The 19559-nt window shown below is 35.9% G+C and overlaps 1 protein-coding gene across 4 annotated transcripts in view; it reads right to left on the bottom strand.

Moving 5' to 3' along the window:
• Positions 1 to 19559, bottom strand: part of ANAPC10 (anaphase promoting complex subunit 10) — a 187383-nt gene that overhangs the window by 148743 nt on the left and 19081 nt on the right. The window lies entirely within an intron of this gene.

The raw sequence follows: 19559 nt of genomic DNA, 5'->3' as shown, positions 1-19559 counted from the left end.
CTCATTAAAATGAATAGAATATCAGTGGTCTGTGAGACAGTATAAAACAGAATATGTAATTAGAATACCAGGGAAAAGGTGAATGAAAGCATTTCAAAGAATTATAGCCAAAATTTTTCCAAATTTGATGAAAACTATATACTCACAGATTCGAGATCAGTGAACTATAAGAAGGATAAACACAAAGAAATCCACACCAAGATAAGTCATAATTAAGCTGCTTAAAAAAAAATAATGATTAAGAAAATCTTAAAAGCAGTGGTGGAGGGTTGAAGGAACACACTATATAACGAGAAACAAAATAAGAATGACAACAGACTTCACACTATGATGGGACAGTGTCTTTAAAGTGTTAAAAGAAAAAAACAAATAACCTAGAAATCTGTACCCAGTGAAATATATTTCAAAAATGAAGGCAAAATAAAGACATTTTCAAAGAAACAAAAGCTATGAGAATTTATCACCAGCAAACCTGCACTATGAGTAACATTAAAGGAAGTTCTTCAGGAGGAAGGAAAACACCAGATAGAAAGGGAATCTATGAAAAGAAATAAAGAGCAATGGAAATGATAAATATAAAACATTTTTCACATTTTACAATTTTTCTAAAAGATAAATATTTAAATGAAAAATAATTACTATATACTGTAGGCTTTACAACAAATGTAGAAATAAATTACACAACAACAGCATAAAGGACAATGTGGGAATGGAAGTAAATAGTTGTAAGATTTTTGTATTATATGTGAAATGCTATAATATCATTTGAAGGTAAAGTATGATAAGTTAAAGATGCATACTGTAAATCTTAGAGCAACCACTAACATTGTTAAAATAAACATTAAATAAATTTTTTTAAAGTATACTTAATAAGCTAATAGTAAAGATCAACAAAATGGATAAATCTCTAGCTAGTCTGACCAGGGAAACAAACAAAAAGAAGACATGAATTACCAACACCAGGTATAAAAGAGAAGATATTACTACAGTTCCAACAGAAATGAAAGGTTAATAACTGAATATCAGAAATACCTTTAGGTCAACAAATCAGACAATTTAGATAAAATGGACAAATTCTTTGAGAAACACAAATTATCAAAATTGATTCAAGAAGAAATAGAAAATCAATTAAAGAAATAAGACTTTGTATGTAACAAACACTCCACACAAGAAAACTCTGGGAACAGACAGCTTCAATGTCAAATTCTTCAAACATCTAAGGAAGAAATATCGATTCTAAATGAACTCTTTATAGAGGAAGAAACACTTCCCAACTCATTTTATGGGTCCAGTATTACCCAAAAATAAAAATAGACTAGGATATTATAATAAACGGAAATGATAAATCAATGCCCCTCCTGAATATAAACATAAAATTCTTCAACAAAATATTAATAACTCAAAACCAGTAGCATATAATAAAGGATTCAAAAACCAATCAATGAAATATGTCACCAAAGGCACAAAGCAACATAAAAAATAGACAAATTGGACTTTATCAAAGTTAAAAACTTGTAGAAAGGCAACCATGGGAGAAAATATTTGGAAATCACATATCTGATAAGGGATTCATATCCAGAATATATAAAGAACCCCTAAAACTCAACAACAAGAAAATAAAAAAAAAAAAAATTCAAAAATGGGCAAAGAACTTCAATAGCTATTTCTCCAAAGAATATATCAAATGGCCAATAAGCACATGAAAAGAGGCTCAACATCACTCACTAATCATTAGAGAAATTCAAATCAAAACCATAATGAGATACCACTTTGTACCCATTAGGATGGCTATTATCAAAAATATAGGAAAAGAATGTTGGCATGTATACGGAGAAATTGGAAATCTTGTATATTGCTGGTGGCAATGTAAAATGGTGCATCTGCTATGGAAACAGTATAACGATACCTCAAAAGATTAAACATAGAATTACCACTTGATCCAGCAATTGCACTTCTGGGTATATGTACAAAAGAATTGAAAGTCAGAACTCGAATAGATATTTGTATATTCAAGTACATAGCATTACTCACAATAGCCATAAGGTGGGAACAACCCAAACGCTCATCGACAGATGAATGGATAAACAAAATGTGGTATATACATATAACAGAATGTTATTCACACTTAAAAAGGAATGAAATTCTGATACATGCTACCACATGGATGAACCGTGAAAACATTATGTATGCTAAGTTAAGCTAGACACAAAAAGACAAATATTGTATGATTCCATTTATATGAGATACCTAGAACAGGTAAATACATAGAAACGGAAAAGTAGAACAGTGGTGACCAGCGGCTGGGGAAAGGAGGGGTGGGGAGTTATTGTTTAATGGGTACAGAGTTTCAGTTTGGTATGATAAAAAGCTCTAGAGATGGACAGTGGTGATAGTTGTACAACAAAGTGAATGTACTTAATGCCACTGAACTGAAGATTTAAAAATAGTAAATGTTATGTATATTTTACAATAAAAAAACAATCAAATTCACTATCTCAACAGACTAAAAAAGAAAAATCACATGATGATATAAATAGATGCAGAAATGGCATTTGAGAAAATCCAACACCTATTCATTAAAAAAGTCTGAGCACACTTATAGAAGGGAACTTCATCAACCTGATAAGCTGAAAGGTTATATTAGTTTCTGTCTATTAAGGATGAACAATCCTCCGCAGGAAGCTGGAGGTATCACCAGAGGCCTAGGATTTGAGGAAGGAATAAATGATAAAGGACCCTCATCAACAGAACTGCAGGTGAATCATCCATAGCATTGAGTGATTGCAGAAGTAGATTCTCTCAACCCACAAAAGCATCTATAAGACAGAGTCAGCTTTAAACACAGAGCCAAGTAGAGAGCACCAATGCTAGACCACCAAGACAGAATTGGCAATTATGAATTTTTCTTCTCCATTCCCATACTAGCAAGCCTGGAGAGCTCAGAAACTAGTAAAAAAAGATGGGAGGAAACAAATAAAAGGTAGGGAAAGAGAAGCAAACCACACCTTTCTTCTTCCACTTGCAAGAGATTCAAACTTAAGGAGAGGAAGAAACTTCACAAGTCTGAGGCTTTCACTATTAGCTAGAATTACTCATTAACTTCATTATTCACTGAGACTGAATGTTTTCATTTCTAATCTGTTTTGCTATTTGAAATGCACAGAGATCAGAAGTGGGCGGAGCAAAATGGCAGGTGAGCTGACCCGGGATTCTCTCCCCTCCAAAATACAACAAAAGATTGGAAGAACTGGATTTTAGAGAATAAACATAATGCCAGCTCGTTAGAGACCTACAATACCAAGAAGGCGGAGATCATAAACCCTACTTATAGCCTCGGAGGCGCTGGAACGGTAGGAGAGAACATCGCTCCCTCCCCTAGAGTCTGCGATGGCTGCGGTGCCGGTGGGGAAGGAGCGGGGGAGGGGCCGCGCGACCGGGGGATCATCCGGGACTCCTGCCGCTGATTCAGTGGAGACCTGCTGACAGGGGGGAAAGCTTCCGTCCGCGGGGACCCCATAAATCAAGGGCCTTGGGAGACCAGAGAACAGAACTGATCTGAACCCAGACTGGCGCGTGTGAGTAATAGCCCCTACCCCCAGGCAAAGCCAGGGGGCGCAGCCATCTTGCCCCAAGGCAGAGAGCTCATAACATGCAGCTCTTGACCCCCATCTAGTGGCGACAGGCTGTAACTGCAACCAAATTATACCACCAAGAGAAAAAACCGCTCCTCTACCATCCAGCAATTTATAAAAGCCCCAGACCAGAAGGAAAACAATAAAAACACAGAATTAAGTCCTGAGGACTTGGAATTAGGTAAACTAAGTGATAATGAATTCAGAGCAGCTATAATCAAAAAACTCAATGAGGTAGAGAGAAAGATAGAGAAACAAGCCGAGTTCTGGAGTTACTTCACAAAAGAGATTGAAATCATAAAGAAGAATCAAACAGAATTACTTGAGATGAAAAACACAATGGACCAGATAAAACAGAATACAGATTCCCTGAATGCCCGTGTAGACAACATAGAGGAGAAAATTAGCATAATCGAAGATAGACAGGCTGAATGGCGCCAGACAGAGGAAGAAAGAGAACTAAGAATTTAAAAAAATGAGGAAAATCTCCGAGAGATAATGGATTCAATGAGGAGTAAGAACATAAGGATCATAGGAATTCCCGAGAATATGGAAAAGGAAAATGGAGCAGAAAGGGTGCTTAACGAAATTATGGAAGAGAACTTCCCAAATCTAGGGATCAATGGAGAAATGTGTGTAGAGGAGGGTTTTAGATCTCCTAGATTTGTCAATGTAAAAAGACCTACTGCAAGGCACATAGTAGTAAAGTTGGCAAATAGGAAAGATAAGGAGAGAATACTCAGGGAAGTAAGGAAAAAAAAGAGAATAACCTATAAAGGAGCCCCTATCAGACTGTCAGCGGATTTCTCTACAGAAACCCTACAAGCTAGGAGAGAATGGAGTGATATATTCAAAGCTTTAAAGGATAAAAATCTTCAGCCAAGAATACTCTATCCAGCAAGAATTTCCTTCAGATATGAGGGAGAAACTAAATCTTTTCCAGACAAACAAAAGTTAAGGGAATTTGTAACTAAAAGCCCTCCATTACAAGAAATCCTCAAGAAGGCTCTCATACCTGAAATAAGAAAAAAGGGAGAAAGGGGACACAATCCACAGACTAGGGAGACCGATGGATAGAACCAGAACAGGATAGTAAATATTCAATTATAGCATTAGGGTAAAGGTAAGGAAACTACCAAAACAAGGACGATCTTAGCACTCTAACTACAAATTAATAAGACAAGTTGGAATAAAAAATGAAAATAATTATTTAGGAGGGGAAGAGCAAAGGGTCTAAATCAGTATTGGTGACGTAGGTAAGAGACCACCAGAGAATAGACTATATTATACACGAGATTCTAAATACAAACTTCAAGGTAGACACTAAAATAAAGTACAGAACAGAGTCACAAATCATAAATAAGGAAAAATCTAAGAAACCCAGCATAAGAAATTGCAGTATTAAATGGGTAGTCTAAATCAAACAGGAAAGGAAACACAGGAAAACAAGATAATGAGCGACAGATTAACAGCATTAAGTCCACATGCATCAATAATCACTCTCAATGTGAACGGATTGAACTCTCCAATAAAAAGACACAGAGTGGCAAAATGGATTAAAGAACACGATCCAACAATTTGTTGCCTCCAGGAAAGACACCTCAGCCCCAAGGACAAACACAGACTCGGGGTGAAGGGGTGGAGGACAATACTTCAAGCTAATAGCAAGGAAAAAAAGGCAGGTGTTGCAATTCTTATATCAGACCAAGTGGATTTCAAAATAAGACAGGTAAAGAGAGACACAGAGGGACAATATATAATGATCAAAGGGACACTTCATCAAGAAGAAATAATGCTTATAAATATCTATGCACCCAACCAACACAGGAGCACCAAGATTCATAAAGCAACTATTAACAGACCTAAAGGAAGATGTTAAAAACAACACAATAATAGTAGGGGACCTCAACACCCCACTCACATCAATGGACAGATCATCCAGACAGAAAATCAACAAGGAAATAGTGGAGCTAAATGAAAAACTAAAACAATTGGACTTAATAGACATATATAGATCACTCCACCCTGAAAGAGCTGAATACACGTTCTTCTCAAGTGCACATGGAACATTCTCTAGGATAGACCATATGTTGGGAAACAAGGCAAGCCTCTACAAATTTAAAAAAATTGAAATAATCTCAAGCATGTTCTCCGATCATAGTGCTATAAGGCTAGAAATTAATTACAAGAAAAAAGCTGAGAAAGGCACAAAGATGTGGAGACTAAACAACACACTACTGAACAAGCAATGGATCACTGAAGAAATTAAAGAAGAAATAAAAAAATACCTGGAAACAAATGAAAATGATAGCATGCCATACCAACTCATATGGGATACAGCAAAAGCTGTATTAAGAGGAAAATTCATCACAACACAGGCACATCTTAACAAACAAGAAAAATCCCAAATAAGCAACCTTAAAGCACACCTAACTGAACTAGAGAAAAAAGAACAAATGAAGCCCAAAGTCAGCAGAAGGAGAGAAATAATAAAAATCAGAGCAGAAATAAATACTATTGAAACGAAAAAGGCAGTAGAAAGGATCAATGAGACAAAGAGCTGGTTTTTTGAGAAGATAAATAAAATTGACAAACCACTAGCCAGACTTACAAAGAAAAAAAGGGAGAAAGCTCAAATAAACAAAATCAGAAATGAGCAAGGAGAAATAACAACAGACTCTGCAGAAATACAATGGATTATAAGAGAATACTACAAAAAACTATATGCCAACAGAATGGATAACCTAGAGGAAATGGATAAATTCTTGGACTCCTACAATCTCCCAAAGCTCACTCAAGAAGAGGCAGACAATTTGAACACACCAATCACAAGGAAAGAGATTGAAAGAGCAATCAAAAACATCCCAAAGAATAAAACCCCAGGACCAGATTGCTTTCCTGGGGAATTCTACCAAACTTTCAGAGAGGATTTAATACCTAACCTTTTCAAGCTATTCCAAAAAATTAGGGAAGATGGAACACTTCCTAACACATTCTATGAGGCCAACATCACACTGATACCAAAACCTGACAAGGACACCACGAGAAAAGAGAACTACAGGCCAATATCACTGATGAACATAGATGCAAAAATTCTAAACAAAATTTTGGCAACCAAAATTCAGCAATTCAGCAAAAGAATCATACATCATGATCAGGTGGGATTCATACCAGGGACACAGGGATGGTTCAACATCCGCAAATCAATCAACGTGATACACCACATCAACAAACTGAGGAATAAAAACCACATGATCATCTCAATAGATGCAGAGAAGGCATTTGACAAGATCCAACAGCCATTTATGATAAAAACTCTGAACAAAATGGGCATAGAAGGAAACTACCTCAACATAATAAAGGCCATATATGACAAACCAATAGCCAACATCATACTCAATGGGCAAAAACTGAACGCCAGCCCCCTGAAAACAGGAACGAGACAAGGATGCCCTCTATCACCACTCTTATTTAACATACTACTGGAGGTTTTGGCCAGAGCAATCAGGCAAGAAAAAGGAATGAAAGGAGTCCAAATAGGGAGGGAAGAAGTGAAACTCTCGCTGTTTGCAGACGACATGATCTTATATATAGAAAACCCCAAAGAATCCATTGGAAAACTCTTAGAAGTAATCAACAACTACAGCAAAGTTGCAGGGTATAAAATCAATTTGCATAAATCAGTAGCATTTCTATACTCCAGTAATGAACCAACAGAAAAAGAACTCAAGAATACAATACCATTCACAATCGCAACATAAAGAATAAAATATCTTGGGGTAAATTTAACTAAGGAAGTGAAGGACCTATATAATGAAAATTACAAGGCCTTTCTGAGAGAATTGGATGATGACATAAGGAGATGGAAAGACATTCCATGTACATGGATTGGAAGAATAAACATAGTTAAAATGTCCGTTCTACCTAAAGCAATCTACAGATTCAACACCATCCCAATCAGAATCCCAATGACATTCTTTACAGAATTAGAACAAAGAATCCTAAAATTCATATGGGGCAACAAAAAACCCCGAATTTCTAAAGCAATCCTGAGAAAAAAGAACAAAACGGGAGGCATCACAATCCCTGATTTCAAAACATACTACAAAGCTACAGTAATCAAAACAGCATGGTACTGGTACAAAAACAGGTGCACAGATCAATGGAATAGAATTGAAAGCCCAGAAATAAAACCACACATCTATGGACAGCTTATCTTTGACAAAGGAGCTGAGGGCATACAGTGGAGAAAAGAAAGTCTTTTCAACAAATGGTGTTGGGAAAACTGGAAAGCCACATGTAAAAGAATGAAAATTGACCATTCTTTTTCACCATTCACCAAAATAAACTCAAAATGGATCAAAGACCTAAAGGTGAGACCTGAAACCATAAGGCTTCTGGAAGAAAACGTAGGCGGTACATTCTTTGACATCAGTATTAAAAGGATCTTTTTGGACACCATGCCTTCTCAGAGAAGGGAAACAATAGAAAGAATAAACAAATGGGACTTCATCAGACTAAAGAGCTTCTTCAAGGCAAATGAAAACAGGATTGAAACAAAAAAACAACCCACTAACTGGGAAAAAATATTTGCAAGTCATATATCTGACAAAGGCTTAATATCCATAATATATAAAGAACTCTCACAACTCAACAACAAAACATCAAATAACCCAATCAAAAAATGGGCTGGAGACATGAACAGACATTTCTCCAAAGAAGATATATTGATGGCCAATAGGCACATGAAAAGATGCTCATCATCGCTGATCATCAGGGAAATGCAAATCAAAACTACACTAAGATATCGCCTTACACCCGTTAGAATGACAAAAATATCTAAAACTAATAGCAACAAATGTTGGAGAGGTTGGGGAGAAAAAGGAACCCTCATACACTGCTGGTGGGAATGCAAACTGGTGCAGCCACTATGGAAAACAGTACGGAGATTCCTCAAAAAATTAAAAATAGAACTACCATACGATCCAGCCATCCACTACTGGGTATTTATCCAAAGAGCTTGAAGTCAGCAATCCCAAAAGTCCTATGCACCCCAATGTTTATTGCAGCACTGTTTACAATAGCCAAGACGTGGAAGCAACCTAAGTGCCCATCAACAGATGAATGGATAAAGAAGATGTGGTACATATATACAATGGAATACTACTCAGCTGCAAAACAGAACAAAATCATTCCATTTGCAATAACACGGATGGACCTTGAGGGAATTACGTTAAGTGAAATAAGCCAGCGAGAGAAGGATAATCTGTGTATGACTCCACTCATATGAGGAATTTAAAAATGTGGACTAAGAACAGTTTAGTGGATACCAGGGGAAAGGTGGGGTGGGGGATGGGGACAAAGGGTGAAGTGGTGCACCTACAACATGACTGACAAACCACTAATGTACAACTGAAATTTCACAAGATTGTAACCTCTCAATAACTCAATAAAAAAAAAAAAAAAGAAATGCACAGAGAGAGAACTGTATATATTACTCAAAAATGTAATGGCTGTCCCCACCAAGTTCTCACCCAGGGCAAGGAAAGAACTTGCCCCTGATTCAAAAGAACAACGAGGTATAAAAGTAAATGCTACTTTGTAATTGTGCACTACAAGTCTACCTTGATACATCAACAACATAAACCAACTGTTTCTAAAATCTATGCACTCACCTAGTTGAGAAATTGTGACAAGAATTAAGAGTTGCTTATTTTCTCTGTGAAAAAGAAGATCTAAGAAGTCAAATATTTTGTTTCATCTTAACAAAATATGAAGTCCAAAGTGAATCTTTTTCTAGCTTACGTGTAATATAATTTTTTTCAACACAGAAAGTCCTTTCTTTAATACATAATGTATTTATCATAACACATACGAAAATCAAATGGAAGAAAGTTGAACACTGGGCTTACATAATGGAGGTATGGAAGTTGGTTCCTAAGACCTAAAAAATTTACCCAATCCTAAATTACACCACGTGTTTTAATTATAATCTTTGACAATAAATTCCTAACATTTCCTTTAATTTTTTTTCTTTTTCGTTCATAATTCAATGTGCAGTTGACTGCTAAAATCCAATGAATATCTGGTTGAGGTTAATAATTTCTAATGTAGTCATAAGTGTCTTAAGTTACTAAGCTTAGTACCTATTATTTCTAAAATACCTAAAATTTCTAAAAGTGCTGGCATCAGCACTTTGATTTTTCCATTTTTTCTCTACTTTTTAAAAATAAGGGAGAAATGCAATAAACTATTCAATAACTGCACAAATACTCTTTTACAAAGATATCTAAATGCTGGAACTGTACTGCTACCATGCAATAGATCCTAGTGTTCATCTGTTAACTGATATTCTTTAAAAACCCACAACTAATCAAAAGAGATGACTGAGTAAAAAATATAGTCTTTACAAAATTATAAAGTATAAAAGTTATGGACAGTCTACAATTTGGAGGGGAGAGGAAATTAATTTGTAGGATTTGGCTTAAGCAATTCAGTCATCCATGTGTTGGTATTTATGTGCGTATATGCTATTATTAAATGTATAAAGTACTTTTTGTTCAAAGTGTTTTAAATGATAATGGAATTTGTGGCTACAACATTCCCATTCAATTAGATTCTAGGAAATACAGATTTCTTTTTTTGAAATTTATAATTTATCTCCACCATTAAACTGTGAACCTTTCTCTTCAAAACAAAGCAAGTTAGTAGAACTTCTCAGTATTTTTCATAACATTTTTCTGTTCTTCACTATTTCAATAAATTTCTTTATGACATAAAAATCATTATGAGTGGCATATATTTCTTATTACTATGATAAAGATGACAGTCAAGATCACATTCAATAAAACTTGCAGGAATTTTGATGGAGGCAGACCAAACACAAGTAGAAATTTTATTCTGTTCCTGCTCAGCTCAGTATTTCAGTATTTACTCTTCTAAACTGTCAAGTAAATACTTAAATCTTCCATATTGAAGTAAATCACACTCCAGGTTTTCTTTAGCAATTATTAACAAATTTCAAAACTGTTCCCAAGAGTACCACCCCTTTACAAATAGAAAATAATTCACTATATCTTTCATAAAGGCAAAAAGCTTCCCCATTTTCCATTTAATTACAGTATTATCCACTCAAAGAACATTTCATTTTCTTATGATATTTGACCCTTCCCCATCTTTGCCTTAGCATTTTTTTTCTAATTGCCAAGCTGAGATTATTTCTTTTTAGAGGGAAGTCTTTTCCCTTCATTTATTTATTTAATAGATAATAGTTTCAAATTTATGCTATTCAAATTTTTATAAAGATCACTTCTTTGAAATTTTCTGCTTGGCTGACAGAACAGTATATTCCTCTTAAGAAAAGGAGAGAAATATCAAAGTTTTCCAAATAAAAGTGGATATTCAATGCATGAGCCCTACATGATATTTCAATTGCTAGTGTGTCTATTCTTGAGTTTAGAGATATTTAAATTATGTTGATATTCTAACATTCAAAGCTATTTCACAAAGAAGCACAGTAAACACACAGCAAAGTGAAATATAATGTATTTTAACTAGACATAATCAGAATCATAAGCCTATAGAGCTAAAAATAAGCTTAGAGAGTTGTGTGATCTAACCACCACTTGTACCAGGTAGACACCCAGGTACAAAATTTTCTTGACAGGTAACTCATTACATTATCTTCGATCAGTTCTAATTTTTAAAAGCTCTCCTTATACTAAGCCATAACTGGTCTCTGTGTAACTCTCATCTTTTGGACAAAGCTTTTTCTTATGAGGTCACACAAAAGAAATCTAATCTTCCACAAAGTGGAAATCCTTCAAATCCAACTTTTTTATTACGTGGTTTAGTTTCAACTCCCTAATCATTCTACACACTTTCTTCTGAGCACACTCTAGCTTTCTTTATCAGTGTTAGAGGGGCAAGTCAAAAGGAACACACACCAGGAGGTCTTCCTAGGCACTATGCTTCTGTTACTGCATCCTAAGATCATATTAGCTCTTGTGGCAGCCACATCACACTGCTAACTGAGATTAAACTTACTGTCAATTAAAATTACTAAGCACTTCACACCTCTTAGTTTGTGTTCCTTTCACATTTTGAGGTGCATTTTTTTGGGGGGGGGCAAGAGGATGCAAATTAAATGTAGAATTATAGCTTAACATTATATTTCACCTATTTGGAATATAATAGTTTATTAGCCACTAATACAAGAACTAGTATCTAATGTTTTGATTTTAGAAACCATTTTAAGAAATACAATAAAACTTTTATTTAAAAAGAACTTCAGTGCTTTCCCTTTCTGAAATAGCTTTCCTAAAGCTATTAGAAGAGACCAAGCAAGACAGGCACCTGCACAAAAAGGGGATACTGGAGCCTGTTCAGAGCGAAGGGTACGTTCACACGAGGGAGGGGGAGCTGCGTAGTACAGTGTCAGAGCCCATGTGAAGTGAGCAGAGATTCTGAAGAAGAGAGCAGTCAAGTATGAGTGTCAGAGCCCAAGTGGGGCGATGAGGGCATCCACACCACGAAGTGGCCCAATGCAGAGTGTAAGAGCCTGTGGGAGGTGAGAAGTCATCCATGTTGTGGGGCAGCCTATCGTGGAGTGTCAGACCCCGAAGAGGGAAAGAGAGTATCCATATCAGGCAGTGAGGTTCTGGAGCCAAGAGAGTGAAGAAGGTGGGCTGGCATGCAGCATCAGAGCCCAAGCGGGCTGAGGAGAACATCTACACGAGGGAGTAACCGATGTAAGGTGTCAGAGCCTGGGCCAGGTGAAGGGTATCTATAAGTGGGGAGGAGCAGAGAGAGCGAAATGACAACAGCACAGGGCAAGTTGAGAGCATAGGTGGCGTGAAGGGGCATCTGTTTGGGGGAGGGAATAATGAGAAAACTGGAAAACTGGTTACCATACAGCAGATTAATGAAATAATACAGTAGGAAGGACAGGAGAACCAGGTTCTCATTATTGAAAAAGGAACTTAAGAGGAATAGAAAGGGAGAAAACTAGAATAAACCCTGTTTATTCTTGATTGGAATTGGAATTGGAAGTGTTGGTGTGAATTTATGGTGTTCTATGTGTGTGTGTGTGTGTGTGTGTATGTGTGTGTAGGTAGACAGAGAAATAAATACAGATGTAAATATGTTTATGCATGTATATGTGTTACATACATATATTCCCTTACTCTGTCCACTGAGAAGGCTCAGGAACAGCAACTCCAATAACCATGAGCCCATCCAACACCAGATGTGGTTTCTAAGTACTATTCTCTACTAAAATACACCAGATCTCCTTGGAGAAATGGCTGATTCCAGGACCGGGGCAGGGAATCTTGTGCCAGAACATAAGAAAGTGCTCAAGTAATCACGCGGACATGTCAAAAAGCAGTAAGTCAACTTGAGGGAAAAAGAAATGAAAGGTATCCAAATTGGAAAGGAAGAAGTGAAACTCACACTGTGGATGACACGATTCTATATATAGAAAACCCTAAAGAATCCACCAGAATACTATCAGAAATAATCAACAACTACAGCAAAGTTGCAGGATACAAAACCAACTTACAAAAATCAGTTGCATTTCTGTACACTAATAACTAGCAGAAGGAGAAGTTAAAAATACAATCCAATTTATAAGCACAACAAAAAGAATAAAATACCTAGGAATACAGTTAACCAAGGTGAAAGACCTATACACTGAAAACTATAAGACATTATAGAAAGAAATCGAAGACGACATAAAGAAATGGAAAGATATTCCATGCACATGATTGGAAGAATAAACATAGTTAAAATGTCCATATTACTTGAAGCAATCCTCAGATTCAATGCAATCGCAATCAGAATCCCAATGACATTCTTCATGGAAACAGAAAAAAGAATCCTAAAATTTATACGGAACAACAAAAGACCTCAAATAGCCAAAGAAATCCTAAGGAAAAAAAGAACAAAGCTGAAGGTATCATACTCCCTGACTTCAAAATATACTATAAAGCTATAGTAATCAAAACAGCATAGTACTGGCACAAAAACAGACACAGAGATCAATGGAATAGAATTGAAAGCCCAGAAATAAAACCACATATCTATGGATAGCTAATCTTCGACAAAGGAGCCAAGAACATACAATGGTGAAAGGAAAGTCCCTTCAGTAAATGGTGTTGGGAAAACTGAACAGCCACGTGCAAAAGAATAAATATAGACTATTATCTTATGCCATACACAAAAATTAACCCAAAATGGATTAACGAGTTGAATGTAAGACCTGAAACCATAAAAATCCTAGAAGAAAATACAAGCAGTACAGTCTTTGACATTGGTCTTAGCAGCATCTTTTTGAATGCCATGTCTACTCAAGCAAGGGAAACAAAAGAAATAATAAAAAAAAGGAACTACATCACACTAAAAAGCTTCTGCAAGGCAAAGGAAACCATGAATAAAACGAAAAGCAACCCATCAACTGGGAGAAAATATTTGCAAATTATACATCCAACAAGGGGTTAATTTCCAAAATATATAAAGAACTCATACAATTCAACAACAAAAAAACAAACAACCCAATCAAAAAATGGGCAGAGGATGTGAACAGACATTTTACCAAACAAGATTTACTTATGGCCAACAGGCACATGAAAAGATGTTCAACATCACTAATTATTAGGGAAACGAAAATCAAAACTACAATGAGATATCACCTTACACCTATCACAATGGCCATAATTACTAAGACAAAAAATAACAAATGTTGGTGAGGATGTGGAGAAAAGGGAACCCTCATACTCTGCTGGTGGGAATGCAAACTAGCACAGCCACTATGGAAAACAGTATGAAAATTTCTCAAAATATTAAGAATAGAAGTACCATATGATCCAGCTATCCCACTAATGGGTATTTATCCAAAGAACTTGAAATCAACAATTCAAAGAGATTCATGCACCCCTATGTTCACTGCAGCATTATTCAAAACAGCCAAGACATGGAAGCAACGCAAGCGCCCAGCAGCTGATGAATGGATAAAGAAGATGTAGTATATATATATGTGTATATATATACATACACCATATACATACAATGGAATACTACTCAGCAATAAAAAAAGACAAAATCGTCCCATTTGCAACAACATGGATGGACCTTGAGGGCATGATGTTAAACAAAATAAGCAAGACAGAGAAAGACAAACACTGCATGATTTCACTTATACGTGGAAGATAAACAAACACATGGATAAAGAGAACAGATCAGTGGTTACCAGAGGGGAAGTGGCGGGTAGGCAAAAGGGGTAAAGGGACACACGTGTATGGTGACAGACAAAAACTAGACTATTGGTGGTGAGCATGATGCAGTCTATACAGAAACTGGTATATAATAATGTACATCAGAAATTACACAATGTTATAAACCATTAAGACCTCAATAAAAAAATTGAAAAAAAAAAAAAAAGTAATAGTTGACTTGAGGGGACTCCCACTGGCCAAATCTGGAACAATTTGAACATTGACACAAATAATGATAATAACAGATTTTAAGCCGTTGAGTAAAACAGGAAACTCCAAGTTCATACTGATCTTAATAATTTTGAATAACATGAAAGTAACTTTCCAGCCAAAGCTTGGCAGAGACCACCTTAATCATGTGATAGAAGTATAAACATCATCAGTAATGGGACAAAATCAAAATCATGTACCACTCTTGATAGGATGCAGTGAAAAAAGGATATAGCATCACTTCTGTGCTATTTTTCCCAAAGATCTATAACCTGAAGAAAGACTGAAGAAACTCAAATTAAGGGACATTCTTTAAAATAATGGGCCTATAATCTGCGAAAGTGCCAAGATTATGACAGTCAAGGAAAGAGTGAAGAAATGGTCCAGATTAAAGGAGAGTAAAGAGAAGTGACAACTAAATTCAACCTGTGATTCGACTTTATTGGAACAACTGGTAGAATTGAACGAGGTTGTAGAATTAAACGATAATAATGTACCAATGCTAATTTCCTAAGGATGTATTGTGGTTACGTAGGAGAATGTCCTTGTTTATAAGGATGACATACAAAAGTATTCTGGAGAGATGAAACATCATATTGGCAACTTATTCTGAAATGATTCAGAAAAAAGTTGTACTTTACTTGAAACTTTCCTGTAAGTATGAGATTATTTTAAAATTCTTAATGAATTCCCTTTTTTAAAAACACTTGTTTAAAAATGTGTTCCTCAAGACACAGGGATGGTTCAACATCCGCAAGTCAATCAACGTGATTCACTACATTAAGAAAATGAGAAACAAAAACCACATGATCATCTCAATAGATGCAGAGAAAGCATTTGACAAGATCCAACATCAATTTATGATAAAAACCCTCAATAAAATAGGTATAGAAGGAAAGTACCTCAACATAATAAAGGCCATATATGACAAACCCACAGCCAACATCATACTCAATGAACAAAAACTGAAACCCATCCCTCTCAGAACAGGAACAAGACAAGGGTGCCCACTTTCACCACTCTTATTTAACATAGTACTGGAGGTTTTGGCCAGAGCAATTCGGCAGGGAAAAGAAATAAAAGAAATCCAAATAGGCAATGAAGAAGTAAAACTCTCGCTGTTTGCAAACGACATGATCTTATATATAGAAAACCCCAAAGAATCCATAGAAAAACTATTAGAAACAATCAACAACTACAGCAAAGTTGCAGGGTATAAAATCAACATACATAAATCAGTAGCATTTCTATATGCTAACAATGAACTAACAGAAAAAGATCTCAAGAACTCAATCTATACGACGAAAACTACAAGACCTTCTTGAAAGAAATCGATGACGACATAAAGAGATGGAAAGACATTCCATGCACATGGATTGGAAGAATAAACATAGTTAAAATGTCCATACTACCCAAAGCAATCTACAGATTCAACGCCATCCCAATCAGAATTCCAATGTCATTCTTTACAGAAATTGAACAAAGAATCCTAAAATTCATATGGGGCAACAAAAGATTGCGAATTGCTAAAGCAATCCTGAGAAAGAAGAACAAAGCTGGAGGCATCACAATCCCTGACTTCAAAACATACTACAAAGCTACAGTAATCAAAACAGCATGGTACTGGTACAAAAACAGATGCACAGATCAATGGAACAGAATTGAAAGCCCAGAAATAAAACCACACATCTACGGACAGCTAATCTTTGACAAAGGAGCTGAGGGCCTACAATGGAGGAAAGAAAGTCTCTTCAACAAATGGTGCTGGGAAAACTGGACAGCCACATGTAAAAGAATGAAAATCAACCATTCTTTTTCACCGTTTACTAAAATACACTCAAAATGGGTCAAAGATCTAAAGATTAGGCCTGAAACAATAAGTCTTCTAGAAAAGAATATCGGCAGTACACTCTTCGACATCAGCTTCAAAAGAAACTTTTCGGACACCATAACCCCTCACATGAGGGAAACAATAGAAAGAATAAACAAATGGGACTTCATCAGACTAAAGAGCTTCTTCAAGGCAAGGGAAAACAGGATTGAAAGAAAAAAACGGCCCACTAATTGGGAAAAAAATATTCACAAGTTATTTATCCAACAAAGGGTTAATCTCCATAATATACAAAGAACTCACACAACTCAACAATAAAAAATCAAACAACCCAATTACAAAATGGGCAAGGGACATGAACAGACATTTCTCCAAAGAAGATATACAGATGGCCAATAGACACATGAAAAGATGCTCATCATCACTAATCATCAGGGAAATGCAAATGAAAACTACACTAAGATATCACCTTATACCTGTTAGAATGGCAAAAATATCCAAAACCAAGAGTGACAAATGTTGGAGAGGTTGTGGAGAAAAGGGAACCCTCATACACTGTTGGTGGGAATGCAAACTGGTGCAGCCACTATGGAAAACAGTATGGAGATTCCTCAAAAAGTTAAGAATAGAAATACCTTATGACTCAGCCATCCCACTACTGGGTATCTATCCTAAGAACCTGAAATCAGCAATTCCAAAAGTTCCATGCACCCCTATGTTCATCACAGCATTATTCACAATAGCCAAGACGTGGAACCAACCTAAGTGCCAGCAACTGATGATTGGATAAAGAAGATGTGGTATATATACACAATGGAATACTACTCAGCCATAAAAAAGGACAAAGTCGTCCCATTCACAACAACATGGATAGACCTTGAGGGCATTATGTTGAGTGAAATAAGCCAGACAGAGAAAGACGAACTCTGTATGACTCCACTCATAGGTGGTAGTTAACATATGGACAAAGAGAACTGATCGGTGGTTGCCAGGGGAAAGGGGGGTGGGGGGAGGGCACTAGGGGTGAAGTGGCGTACCTACAACATGACTAACAATGATGTACAACTGTAATTTCACAAGGATGTTAACTTTCATAACCTTAATTAAAAAAAAAAAAAACAACTGAAAAAAAAATGTCTTCCTCAAAGTCCTGGGTTTCCCTAGTGAGGGCAGGGGCTGAGTTAAGTGGGGAGGGCCTTGAGTTTCTGACTGTTTTAATAAGAATAACTACATCTTTGCTGAGAAGCAGCTGAGTACTGACTAGCAACCATTTGTGAAGTCAAGCCTTCTAGATCAAATGCAGGCTCTATACCACAATGTATGATCTTAGTAAGTTATTTAATCTTTCTAAATTTTAGTTTCTTCATCCGTAAAATGAGAAAAATGATAGTACCTACATCTTACAAAGCTGTTTTGAGGATTATTAAGAAATGATATATATTAATAACTATTAAATATTAAATTTAAACTCTTAAAGAGATAATACAGTACCTAACGCTTAATAAGTGCTCAATAAATGTGACCTATTTTTACTATTATTTGTTCAGTACATTGGCCTTCTGTATAAAATTGTATTTGCTAAAAAAACCCTGCTATTCCAATATAATACAATTGAATTAGGACACTCATTATACAACTTTTAAGTGATAGCCTCTGTTGTCACAGAGAAGAAATTTATCCTAGGCTACACAGCATAATGCTTAAAAGCACAGGCTCTCAGGTCAGAGTGCTTATGTTCAAATTGCAATTCTGCCACTCACCTGCTGTGTGTAATCCTCTGCTTCTGAGACTACAACATAAGGATAAAAATAGCTGTAACGGTTAAATGAAATAAATGGGTAAGGTATTTAGCAAAGTATCTGGTATTTTAAGTCTTTAAAAAAAAAACAGCTGCTATTTTTATTTCTGGTGCCTACATACTTAAGATTCTAAGACAGGAGTTGGCATACTACAGCGCACTGGCTGAATCCTGCCCACCACCTACTTTTGTAAGATAAAAGTTAATTAGAACAGCTAAATGCAGTCATTACGCATTGCCTATGGGTGCTTTTATCCTATGACGGCATAGCTATGTAGTCGCAAGAGAGACCAGATAGTTCATAAGACCTAAAATGTTTACTATTTGGCTTTTTCACGAGAAATTTGTTGATTTGTACCCTAGGACAACAAAAACAAACTAAAACTACAATGCTATAGAATGTTAAAATACATGATATAAATGGAGCAAAACAACTGAGTTAACTGGTTTCCACCTATGTCAAAAAATTTAAAGCAGTTGACAAACACACGGCTGTTTTCCTTTCCCCCGAAAATGAATAAGCATTTTCAAACTGAAAACATCTTTAGAGGTTCTAAGTTAAAATATTTTTTTCCAAATGGAATTACAAATTTGAGAACTTACGTGAACAGTCTATAGCTAAAGAACGTACTATCATCACTCCAAGTGTACTAAATGCAATACATTAAGGTATCACATTGGGTCATAAGCAAAGCATATTTTTCTGAAATAAATCACTGAGAAACATCCATGTAAAAGGAACTGTGTAAGGAATCATAAAGAATTCATAAAGGATAAGACAGTAAACTTAAAATATTTACAGTCTAGTTGAGCAG

The sequence above is a fragment of the Equus caballus genome, chromosome 2, assembly GCF_041296265.1.
Source record: "Equus caballus isolate H_3958 breed thoroughbred chromosome 2, TB-T2T, whole genome shotgun sequence".
NCBI lineage: Eukaryota > Metazoa > Chordata > Mammalia > Perissodactyla > Equidae > Equus > Equus caballus.
The sequence above is the reverse complement of the archived record's forward strand: the minus strand, read 5'-3'. Positions and strand labels throughout refer to the sequence as shown.